Below are 12,026 nucleotides of genomic sequence, written 5' to 3'. Positions count from 1 at the left end.
CATAAGAGGAAGAGGACATAGAGAGAGAAAGAGATAAGCAGATAAAACCAGAGACAAAGTGGACAGCTAACTCGGTGAATCAGGGATGGAGGGTCTCCTGTGCCAGGAACACCCACCCAACTCACAGGCAGAAGTGAAGGGGATCAATAAGAAATCTACATCAAGGATCCGGCTACCCCAGCCTCCCTCTGGAGAGCCCCTGCCCTGTCATCTGTCCCACTGAATCCCTACCGTGCCCCACTCCAGGATAAATTCACATGTCAAGTGAAATCTGGGGAAAACAATCCCAAGGGAAAAGGTCAGGAGCTGAGAACTGATGCCTTCTTTCCACTGAAGAGGTCTTGAAAGGGGCTTGGGAGAGATTAAAGGAAACAGAGAAACCATGTCAGAGTCCAGGAGCAGCCAGGGTATCCTCAGCGTGGGAGGGAAGGACCTATACCTGACACCCTTGGAATGGAGCTGCAGGAAGTGTCCCCTCTCTATGCCACATATGCCCCAGCAGGTCTTTTTGTCCAAACCTCTGCCTCCAGGTAGCCAGGTACCAGGAGATACCAGCTGCACCAGTGGATCCAAAGGCCTCAGGGGAAGACCCTGTCTCCCAGGTTTCTTGGCAGATGGCCTTAGCTACTTTGCTTTGCAGCTCTGTAGGCTGAAAGGGATCCAGTGAAGCCATGGGAACTGTTGGGTTCCCCAAAATTGGGTACCCCAATAATGGGTCCGTGATTAAAGGAGCGAGACTGAACAAAGCGAAGGTCAAGCAAAGCTTTATTTCACGCCAAGCATCAGGAATCAGACCGACCGTCAAACAGACCGGTTGGGGCCGCCCCTACAGAAAGGACTACCCCTCCCTGCTTTCCAGACTAACTTTTATAGAGCAAAGGCCATGTGGTTGGGCCTGGCCACACACAGGTGGCCAATGAGATTGTAACACACACAGGAAACTCCACAGTGATGCTAGGTGACCAATTGAATTACAATTTACCCTAGTAGACATTTGAACCAGCCTATCACCTAGTTCAGAATTGGCGCCCAAAATGTGCCCAAAGGGCGGGGCCCATACTCCTTGGTAGCTAGGAGACAGTATGCGCCCCCCACTGATTGAATACCTCCACCTGGCCTGACCCACCTTTGTATTTGGACTTTGTTACATGGGACTGGTTTCCCAGACTTGCTTTTAAATAAGTTCCCCTGGAGCAGGGGGGCAAGGTCAATTTAAGCTTTATAGCAAAATGGCAGTTCAACCTGGGTGGGGCTGCTCTGGCTGAATAGGCCCTTACAGAACCATCTGGAATGAGGTGCTGAGCCTGAATGTTAGTGTCACCCTTCAACGGTACTGTACTTGGTGATCCAGCTGGCTTTGACCACTGCCAGAGGAACCCAGGTTACACAGTCCCAGCCCTATTAACATATCAGTTCTCCTGGGTGATTCAGACCACAGGGCTGAGCCATCAGGTGGACATTGAGCCCCCCAGGAGCTGATAGGGCTTTTGCTGCAAGGAAAGGAGGGGCAGGGTCACTGCCCGCAGAGAGTGTTTCAGCCATGGATGACTGTGAATTGAGGCATTGACTCAGCTTACCCTGCCCATCCTTCAGAGGCTTAGCTTAGAAACTCATCACATCCACTCCCATTTCTCCAGGTTCTGGACCAGTCCAGTTTCCCAAAAACATGTCTCGCCATGGGGAATCTGACTCCATAGCACGAATTTGTTCTAGCTTGATCAACCTAAAAGAACCAGAAACAAATCTTATAGTACTACAATGTCAAGTTCATTGACCCTTTCCAATGAGGGAAACTGCACATCAGAAGAACCACGGGACACCTCACCAAGTAAAAGAGAAAATTCAATTTTTACAGGATTCAAGGAAAGGATAAAATTTATATGAAATTTAGATGAGCCCTGCTACATCTGTCTACATTGTACTGTCTGCATAAAGACATTTATCGTGAGGATCACATCTGTATATGTACTGATTTCTAGTGCAGAATTTCTCAACCTCAACACTATTGACATTTGGGGCTACATAATTCTTTGTCACATTTGTGATTTTGTGCATCGTAGAACGTTTACCCTCTATCCACTAGTTGTCAGTAGCCCCCTCATCCCAGTTGTGACAAACAAAGTTTTGCAGACATTACCAAATGTCCTTTGGGGAGTGAAATCACACCTGGTTGAGAACCACTGTTCTAATGGTTTATTGATAGTGAGTAGGATAGTGAAAACTCAGTAAAAGGTTTTGTGGGATGGCTTTCTCTGTTTTCACTTTTTTATACATATTTTAGGGGGAAGTATTAAATGAAGAACACATTAAAATGACAAATCTGTGTTTAAAAGCAAGTTCATTGTTAAAAAAAAAAGACAATGTTAGAGATGACATGACCATCTTTGTAGAAAATCCAATAGCATTTATTAAAAGGCTACTAGATTTGAGGCACTTGGCTGGCTTGGTTGGTAGGGCATGCGACTCTTGATCTTGGAGTTGTAAGTTCAAGCCCCACACTGGGTGTAGAGATTATTTTAAAAATAAAATCTTGGGACCCCTGGGTGGCTCAGTTGGTTAAGCAGCTGCCTTCGGCTCAGGTCATGATCCCAGCTTTCTGGGATCCCACATCGGGCTCCTTGCTCAGCAGGGAGCCTGATTCTGCCTCTGCCTGCCATTCTGTCTGCCTGTGCTCGCTCTCTCCCTCTCTCTCTGATAAATAAATAAAATCTTTAAAAAAAAATAAAATAAAATCTTAAGGGGTGCCTATGTGGCTCAGTCTGTCAAGCATCTGACTCTTGATTACAGCTCAGGTCATGATCTCAGGGTTATGACATTAAGCCCAGAGCCTCACGTTGGGCTTTGCATTCAGCACGGAGTCTATGGAGATTCTCTCCCTCCTCCTCTACCCCTCCCTCTCCCCACTCACACACACTCTCTCTCTCTCTAATAAATAAATAAGTTTTTTAAAAAGTAAAATAAAATCTTTGAAAAAAAAGCTACTAGATCTAATAAGTGAGTTTAGCACGTTTGCAGGATACAAGATCTGTACACAAAAACAAATAATATGCCTATATACCAGCAATGAACAATCAGAAATTGAATTTAAAAACAAATATCATTTAAAATACAGATCAAATATAAATAAAAAATATTTAAAATTAAAAAACAATAATATTTACAACAAAAGCAAGTCTGCTTCTCCCTCTTTCTCTGTGATCTCTCTTTCACTCTCTCTCAAATACATAAATGAAATCTTTTTTAAAAATTTAATTTGTTTGACAGAGAGAGAGAGAGACAGTGAGAGAGGGGAACACAAGCAGGGGTTGTGGGAGAGGGAGAAGCAGGCTTCCCACTGAGTAGGGAGCCCAACTCGGGGCTCAACCCCAGGACCCTGGGATCATGACCTGAGCCGAAGGCAGACACTTAACTACTGAGCCACCTAGGTGCCCCACAAATAAATAAAATCTTTTAAAAAATAGATAGCAATTCCACTACTAGCTATTTACCCCAAAGATACAGATGTAGTGAAACAAAGGGGTACCTGCACCCCAATGTTCATAGCAGCAATGTCCACAATAACCAAACTGTGCAAGGAGCCAAGATGCCCTTCAACAGATGAATGGATGAAGAAGATGTGGTATATATACACAACGGAATATTACTCAGCCATCAGAAAGGATGAATACCCACCATTTGCACTAACATGGATGGAACTGGAGGGGATTATGCTAAGTGAAATAAGTCAAGCAGGGACAGATAATTATCATGTGGTTTCACTCATATGTGGAACATAAGGAATAGCATGGAGGACCACAGGGGAAGGGAGGGAACACTGAATGGGAAGAAGTCAGAGAAGGAGACAAACCATGAGAGACTCTTAACTCTAGGAAACAAACTGAGGGTTGTTGGAGGGGAGGGGTGTGGGGGGATGGGGTAACTGGGTGACGGGCATTAAGGAGGGCATGTGATGGGATGAACACTGAGTATTATATGCAACTGCTGAGTTGTTGAACACTTTATCTGAAACTAATGATGTAGTATGTGTTGGCTAACTGAATTTAAATGAAAATAAATAAATAAATAAAATTCATATAGAAATGCAAAGTATCTAAGAATAAATAAAACAGCTCTTATTTAAAGTTTTCTTTTTTGTTTTTTTTCTTTTTTTTACTAATTTATTTATTTTCAACATAACAGTATTCATTATTTTTTCACCACACCCAGTGCTCCATGCAATCTGTGCCCTCTATAATACCCACCACCTGGTACCCCAACCTCCCACAAACCCCCGCCACTTCAAACCCCTCAAATTGTTTTTCAGAGACTATGGACTCTAAAGTTTTCTTATTAATTATTTTTATTAACATATAATACATTATTTGCCCCAGGGGTACAGGTCTATAAATCATCAGGCTTACACATTTCACAGCACTCGCCATAGCACATACCCAGCTAAAATAACTCTTAAAAAAGAAAAAGTTGGGGCACCTGGGTGGCTCAGTGGGTTAAGCCTCTGCCTTCGGTTCAGGTCATGATCCCAGGGTCCTGGGATCGAGCCCCGCATCGGGCTCTCTGCTCGGCAGGGAGCCTGTTTCCCCCTCGCTCTCCGTGCTGCTCTGCCTACTTGTGATCTCTCTCTCTGTGTCAAAGGAATAAATAAAATCTTAAAAAAAAAAGAAAAAGAAAAAGTTGGAGGACTTAACACTGACTCAAGAATTATTATACATATGCAGTAATTGACACTGGGTGGTATTGGCGTAAAGATAAATGGAGCAAATGGAGCAAAATAGATACTCTAGACAAACCCACGCATATATGTGGGTTATAACTAATTTTTTTAAGATGCAAAGATAATGCAGTAAGGAAAGGCCATCCTTTTCAAAGAGCAGTGTTGGAACAATCGGATATATAAATATTCAAAAATTGACTCAAAATGGAACATAGACCTACATTTAAAACCTGAAAGCCTGGGTGGCTCAGTTGGTTAAGCATCTGCCTTCAGCTTGGGTCCTGATCCCCGGGGTCCTGAGATCGAGTCCCACATCAGAACCCCTGCTCAGCTGAGAGCCTGCTTCTCCCTCTCCCACTCCCCCACTTGTGCTCTCTCTCTCTCTCTATGTCAAATGAACAAATAGTATCTTTTAAAAATAATTTAAAAATTATAAATAAATAAAACCTAAAAGTGTAAAACTTCTAGAAGAAACCATAGGGGAAAATTTATGACATTAAGTTAGGCAAGGATTTCTTAGATTTGACAACAAAAGCACAATTTACAAAAGAAAAAGTGATAAATTACAATTTCATCAAAACTAAAAAGTCCATTCTTTAAAGGACACAGTTAAGATTATAGAAAAACAAGCCACAGACTGGGAAGTCTTAGCAAAAACATGTATCTGAATGTTAAAAAAGACTCACAAAACTCAACAATGAGAAAATAGCCTGGGGTGCCTGGGTGGCTCAGATGTTTGGGCTTCTGTGTTAGGCTCAGCTCCCGATAGGAGAAATAGCTTCATGACCTGGAGTTAGGCAGTTTTTTTCACATGACACCGAAAGGATGATCCATAAAGGGAAAAAATGTCAGATTAATGGCTCCTGGGTGGCTCAGTGGGTTAAGCTACTGCTTTCGGCTCAGGTCATGATCTCAGGGTCCTGGGATCGAGTCCGACATCGGGCTCTCTGCTCAGCAGGGAGCCTGCTTCCCTCTCACTCTGCCTGCCTCTCTGCCTACTTGTGATCTCTGTCAAATAAATAAATAAAATCTTTTTTTTAAATGTCAGATTAAACTTCATCAAAATCACAGTTTTGGGACGCCTGGGTAGCTCAGTCGGATAACCATCTCCCTTCGGCTCAGATCATGAACCCAGGGTCCTGGAGAATGGAGCATCAGGCTCTTTGTTCAGCAGGGAGTCTGCTTCTTCCTCTACCTCACCTCCTGCTTGTTCGCGCATTCTCTCTCTTTCAAACGAATGGATAAAATCTTTAAAAGAAAAAGAAAGAAAATAACCCAATAAAAAATGGGCAAGGGGCGCCTGGGTGGCTCAGTAGTTAAGTGCCTGCCTTGGCCTCAGATCATGATCTCAGAGTCCTGGGATCCAGCCCAGCATCGGGCTCCCTGCTTGGCAGGAAGCCTGCTTCTCCCTCTCACACTCTCCCTGCATGTGTTCCCTCTCTCTCTGTGTCTCTGTCAAATAAATAAATAAAATCTTTAAGAGAGAGAATGGCTAAAATTAAAATGACCATAGGGGGGCGCCTGGATGGCTCTGTCAGTTGAGCTTCTGGGTCTCAATCTCACAGTTGTGAGTTCGAGTTCTGCTCTGACTCTGAGGTGGGTGTGATGCCTACTTAAAAAGTTAAGGAAAAAAAAAAGGAAATTAAAATCACCATAGCAAGTATTGGCATATATGTAGAGGAGCTGGAACTCTCCTACACAGCTGGTGGAAATGTAAAATGGTACAACCAGTTTGGGAAACAGTTTCATAGTTTCTTTAAAATCTAAACATGCACCTACCATATGAGTTATCTTTTGCACTCTTTAGGTTTTTAATCCAGGAGAAAAGAAAAGATATGTCCATACAAAGATTTGTACAATATTTGTGTGGCAAGTGCATTTGTAATAGTCAAAAACTGAAAACAACCCAAATGTCCATCAAAAGGTGAATGAATAAACAAATTAGAGTGTATCCATACAGCACGACATGGAAGAATCTCAAAATAATACTAAGCGAAGGAAGCTATTCAAAAAAGAGTACATAGTGCATGTTTCTATTTATATAAAATGTTATAAACTGCAAACTCATCTTTAGTGACAGCATCAGTGTGAATGAGAGAATTATGAGTATGTACTATCTTGATTATGGTGAATATATATATGCAATACATAAACTTATCAAATGATATATTTCTAATATGTATAATTAATTATATGTCAGTTATATCTCAATAAAGCCATTTTTTAATGTCATAGATTACAACAGTCTGCATGGTCAATCATACCAGAAATACATGCAAGGAAGTCTAAGTTGGGGGTGCGTGGGTGGCTCAGTTGATTGGGCGACTGCCTTTGGCTCAGGTCATGATCCCGGAGTCCCAGAATCGGGTTCTGCATTGGGCTCCCTGCTCTGTGGGGAGTCTGTTTCTCCCTTTGACACTCCCCTCTTCTCATGCTCTCTCTCTCTCTCTCTCTCAAAAAAAAAAAAAGACATATAAAGTTGAATATAAAGTTGAAGGGGCACCTGGGTGGCTCAGTGCGTTAAGCCTCTGCCTTCGGCTCAGGTCATGATCTCAGGGTCCTGGGATTGAGCCCCACATCAGGCTCTCTGCTCAGTGGGGAGCCTGCTTCTCCCTCTCTCTCTGCCTGCCTCTCTGCCTACTTGTGATTTCTCTCTGTCAAATAAATAAAATAAAATCTTTTAAAAATATATAAAGTTGAATTAAAAAAAGAAGTGGAAATATACTATAGCATGAAAAAATTGGGGGCTCAATGAACAATATTCTTGGGGAATCGTGGGAAACTCTCAGAGTCCCATGATGTTGGCCTTCTCATCCATTCAACCCGGAGTCAACAGGTCCACAGCATCCTGGGTCCCAGTGCAGGTCTTGCTCTCATTCAGGGGTCTGTCACCACTGCCAGTGCAGGGCCTTTTATTGTCTTCGTGGAAAAGTACTGAGCACAAAGATGCCCTCCATCCTTGGTTTCCACACCAGAGTCTGCAGCCCCAAGAGTTGGCAAGTCCCTCCATACAACTGGCCAGAGACTTTCCTGCTTGCAGACGTGTTTATCATTTACATATGCGCTCTGCATGTGCTGGGATTTACAATCCCCTCCTGTGATGGAGATTCACATAGTGTTGAAAGATTAGCCATACTTGGTCTTCATCTCTTCCTCTGCTATTTGTTGACTGGCCAACTCTGGGCGAATCCTGGCCTCTTGAATCTACATCTGTGACACAGGGCAATGAGGCCATCTGTATGATATATTCCTGGGAGTGTATGTCAAGATCCCTTGTGAACCCAGAAGAAAGTAAACACAGAGTAAGTGAGTGTTATTATTGTCACCATGCTCCTGACTTAATACAGACAGCTAATGTCTGTTGATCACTCACTATGTGCCTAGCCCTGGGCTAAGTGCAAGTTATAACAACCTCGTGAGAGAGAAGCAGTTATCACCTCATTTCACAGAGGGAGAAATGGAGTTAGAAAGGTTGAGTGACTTGCCCAAGGTCATCAGATATCGGGGCTGGGAAGTGAATTCTGGTCTATCTGACCACAAAGCCCACATCCTTCCCACCAGGCTGCACAGACTTCTACCCCTGTGGCCTCACAAAGCTCCAGTCAGAGGCGCGTGAGTGGCTCAGTCAATGGGCGTCTGCTTTTGGCTCAGGTTGTGATCAAGGTCAGGGTCCTGGGATCAGGGTCCTGGGATGAAGCCCCGCATCAGGCTCCCTGCTCTGGGGGTAGCCTGCTTCTCCCTTTCCCACTCGCCCTGCTTGTGTTCCCTCTCTCCCTGTGTCTCTCTCTCTGCCACATAAATAAATAAAATCTTAAGAAGAAAAAAAAAAAAAAGAACTCTCCAGTCACCCTTTTCAAAGCCCAGTGATCCTAGAACTTCAAAACAAAGTGTCTGACTTACTTCTTGTAGTAGGCTGAATGATGGGTGCCCCCCCAAAGATATTAAGCCATAATCCCTGGAACCTGTAAATGTTACTTTATTTGGAAAATGGTTCTTTGTAAATATGATTAAGTTAAGGCTGTTGAGATAAGGAGATTATCCTGGATTATCTGGGCAGGCCCTAAATGCAACCACATGTATACTTGTAAGAAAGAGCAGGCCAGGGTGTTCGTGATCCCAGGAGCTAAAGAAGCTAAAGAGGCGGGGAGACAGAAGCAGCCAAGGGTTGGAGCCAGACCAGGAGACAGAGCCAGAGTTGGAGTAAAAGCTGCTGCTGCTTTAGCAAAAGCAGCTTTTACTAAAACTATTTAAAACTAAAACTATTTAGGGGCACCTGGGTGGCTCAGTGGGTTGGGCCGCTGCCTTCGGCTCGGGTCGTGGTCTCGGGGTCCTGGGATAGAGTCCCGCATCGAGCTCTGCTCGGCAGTAAGCCTGCTTCCCTCTCTCTCTCTGCCTGCCTCTCTGTCTACTTGTGATCTCTCTCTGTCAAATAAATAAATAAAATCTTTAAAAAAAAAACTAAAACTATTTAAAAGATGCAGTTATCTTGGGACTCTTCACCTCCTTCCTTTTCTTTCCTATATGTGATCCCTCTATCTGTTAGGAAGCTCTTTGCTCCTGGGGTTTGGAGAACAAGCATGCCCTTTCCTAGGAAGATAGTGGTAATCACTGGAGCCAACACTGGCATCAGCAAGGAGACGGCTAGAGAGCTTGATAGCAGAGGAGCCCAAGCAAGCACTGCCTTCTGAGATATACTGAAGGGATAATCTGCTGTGAAACCCAGGCCAATACCAACAACTCTCAGATGCTAATTCAGAAACTGGACCCATCCCATACCAAATCCACCGGAGCCTTTGCTAAGGGCTCTCTGGCAGAGAAAAAACAGCTCCATGTTCTGATCAACAATGCAGGAGTGATGATGTATCTGTATTCCAAGTCAGCTGGTGGCTTTGAAACCCACCTGGGAGTCAATATCCTCAGCCACTTCCTTTGTGCCCACTTGCTCCTGGTGCCACTGAAAAAGTCTGTGCCCTCGCAGGTGATGAACCTGTCATCAGTAACCCACCATGTGGTTAAGATTCACTTGCACAACCTCCGGGGGTCTCGCGCATTGCCACAGCAAAGTGACCAATGCGTTTTTAATTGGGAACTGGCCAAGAGACTCCAAGGCACAGAAGTCATCATCTATGCAGTGGACCCAGGCATCATCCACTCCCAGCTAGTCTGGGACTCCTTCCTTCTGTGCCTGGTCTGGACATTCTTTATCCTCTTCATCAAGTCAACATGGTAGGGGGCATAGACCAGGCTGCACTGTCCCTTAGCTCAGAGCCTAGAGCCCCTGTGTGACAAATACTTTGGTGACTGCATGAAGACCTGGTTGTCCCCAAGGGTCTGCAATAACAAAACCATTGAGTACCTGTGGAATGTAACTGTGAACTTCTAAAAACACAGGAATAGAGCTGATGGAAAAGTGACAGCTTTATTAGGACCAGTCCAGCCATAATGAAAGGGGACAAAGGAGAAGGCCCACCCTGAAAGATCGTCCTTTGGGCTGACTACTGTTGAAAATTCTTCCCTGTTCTGGGAAGATTCTCCAGATCCTTCTAGAAGGCTTTGCATACCCAACTTTCTTGTGAAGCTGGCTCATGGTACAAGATATTGACACCTGCCGGAGCATTCTTCTCCAAAACTTATAAGAATTGGTCGCTCTCTTGGGGCAGGAGGACTGGGCAGATCCCAGGCTGGTCATGGGGAAAACAGAAGGACCTGGGAAACAGGGGCAGTTTTCTCACCAATACCAGAATTGCTAGCTCAGCTGAGATGACAAGAGCATCGGCGTTACATATTTCCAACGGCTATAAGACTCAAGCTTTTGACCAATCACTTTCATCTTTGAATTACTAGTCACTCAGGAAATACTAGTCATTCAGGAAATACTCAGGAAATTTTTGGTTAACTTTGGCCAACTTTGATTTCTTCCTCTGAGCACACTGGAGCTACTGCATGAAACTGGACCTTCCCATTTTCTTTTTCCGATTTTTTTTGTATTAAAATTTTTTCTCAGCTCTACTGAGATATAGTTGACATATAACATTGTATAAGTTAGGACCTACCCATTTCAAGCATGCAGATGGTTTCCTTTTCAAAAAAGTTCCCTTTACCTCAATTTTTAGAGAAAATAAAGACTGTGCATTGAAAAGAAAAAGAAAGAAAGAAGCAGAAGAAGACTTGAAAAGACACAGAGGAGAAGGCAATGTAATGATGAAACAGAGAGATGTGAGGATGTTAACCTTGATGATTGAAGCAATGCCACCAGAAACCAAGGAATAATGACAACAACAAAGGTTGAAAGAGGTAAGGCATGATTCTCCCTAGAGCCCATGAGGGTGCATAGCCCTTCTGACAACTTGATATTGACAAGTGATACTGATTTCAGACATGACCTATAGAGCCATGAGAAAATAAATGTGATTTTGCATTGATCCACTGGCTGTTTGGTAGCATGTTGTTTAGATTCCATTTTTTTGTTGTTGTTATTTTTTTTCTTGTGATTGATTTCTACTTTTTAAAGGTTTTATTTATTTATTTGAGAGAATGAGACAGAGAGATCAAGAGAGAGAGCACAAGCAGCTGGAGAGGAAGAAGCAGACTCCCAGCCGAGCAGGGAGCCCAATGCAGGGCTTGATCCCAGGACCCTGGGATCATGACCTGAGCCGAAGGCAGATGCCTAACTGACTGAGCCACCCGGGCATGCCTGATTTCTAGTTTCATTCAGAAAAGACGCCTGATATGATTTTAATAATCTTCAATTTGTTGAGACTTGTTTTGTGGCCTAACATGTGATCTATCCTGCAGAATGTTCCAATGTGCACTTGAAGAGAATATGTATTCTGCTGGTTTGGGATGGAATGCTCTATATATACCAGTTAAGTCTGTCTGGTCTAATGAGTCTTTCAAAGACACTGTTTACTTACTGATTTTCTATCTGAATAATCTAACCACTGACGTAAGTAGTGTGTTGAAGTCTCCTACTATTATTGTATTATAGTCAATTTCTCCCTTTATGTCTGTTAATATTTGCTTATATATTTAGGTGCTCCTATTTGGTACATAGATATTTATAATTTTTATATCTTCTTGTTACATTCCTCTTTATCATTATGCTACACCATCCTTTATCTCCTGTTACAGTCTTTGTTTTAAAATCTATTTTGTCTGATGTAAGTACTTCTACCCCAGCTTTTTTCTTATTTTCATTTGCATGGACTATCTTTTTTCATCTATTCACTTTGAGTCTGTTTGTGCCTTTAGGTCTGAAGTGAGTATCTTGTAGGCAGCATAAAAATGAGTCTTGTTTTTTCATCCCTTTGGTGAC

At 43.2% G+C, this 12,026-nt stretch overlaps 1 pseudogene; it reads left to right on the top strand.

The window, feature by feature from the left end:
* The first annotated feature begins 8,785 nt into the window (after positions 1–8,785).
* LOC101682484 lies at positions 8,786–10,094 on the top strand (annotated as a pseudogene).
* The last annotated feature ends 1,932 nt before the right edge of the window (positions 10,095–12,026 follow it).

This window comes from Mustela putorius, unplaced genomic scaffold, assembly GCF_011764305.1.
Source record: "Mustela putorius furo isolate JIRA1106 unplaced genomic scaffold, ASM1176430v1.1 tig00003903_pilon_pilon_pilon, whole genome shotgun sequence".
Lineage (NCBI taxonomy): Eukaryota > Metazoa > Chordata > Mammalia > Carnivora > Mustelidae > Mustela > Mustela putorius.
This window is presented reverse-complemented; position numbering and strand designations above follow the sequence as displayed.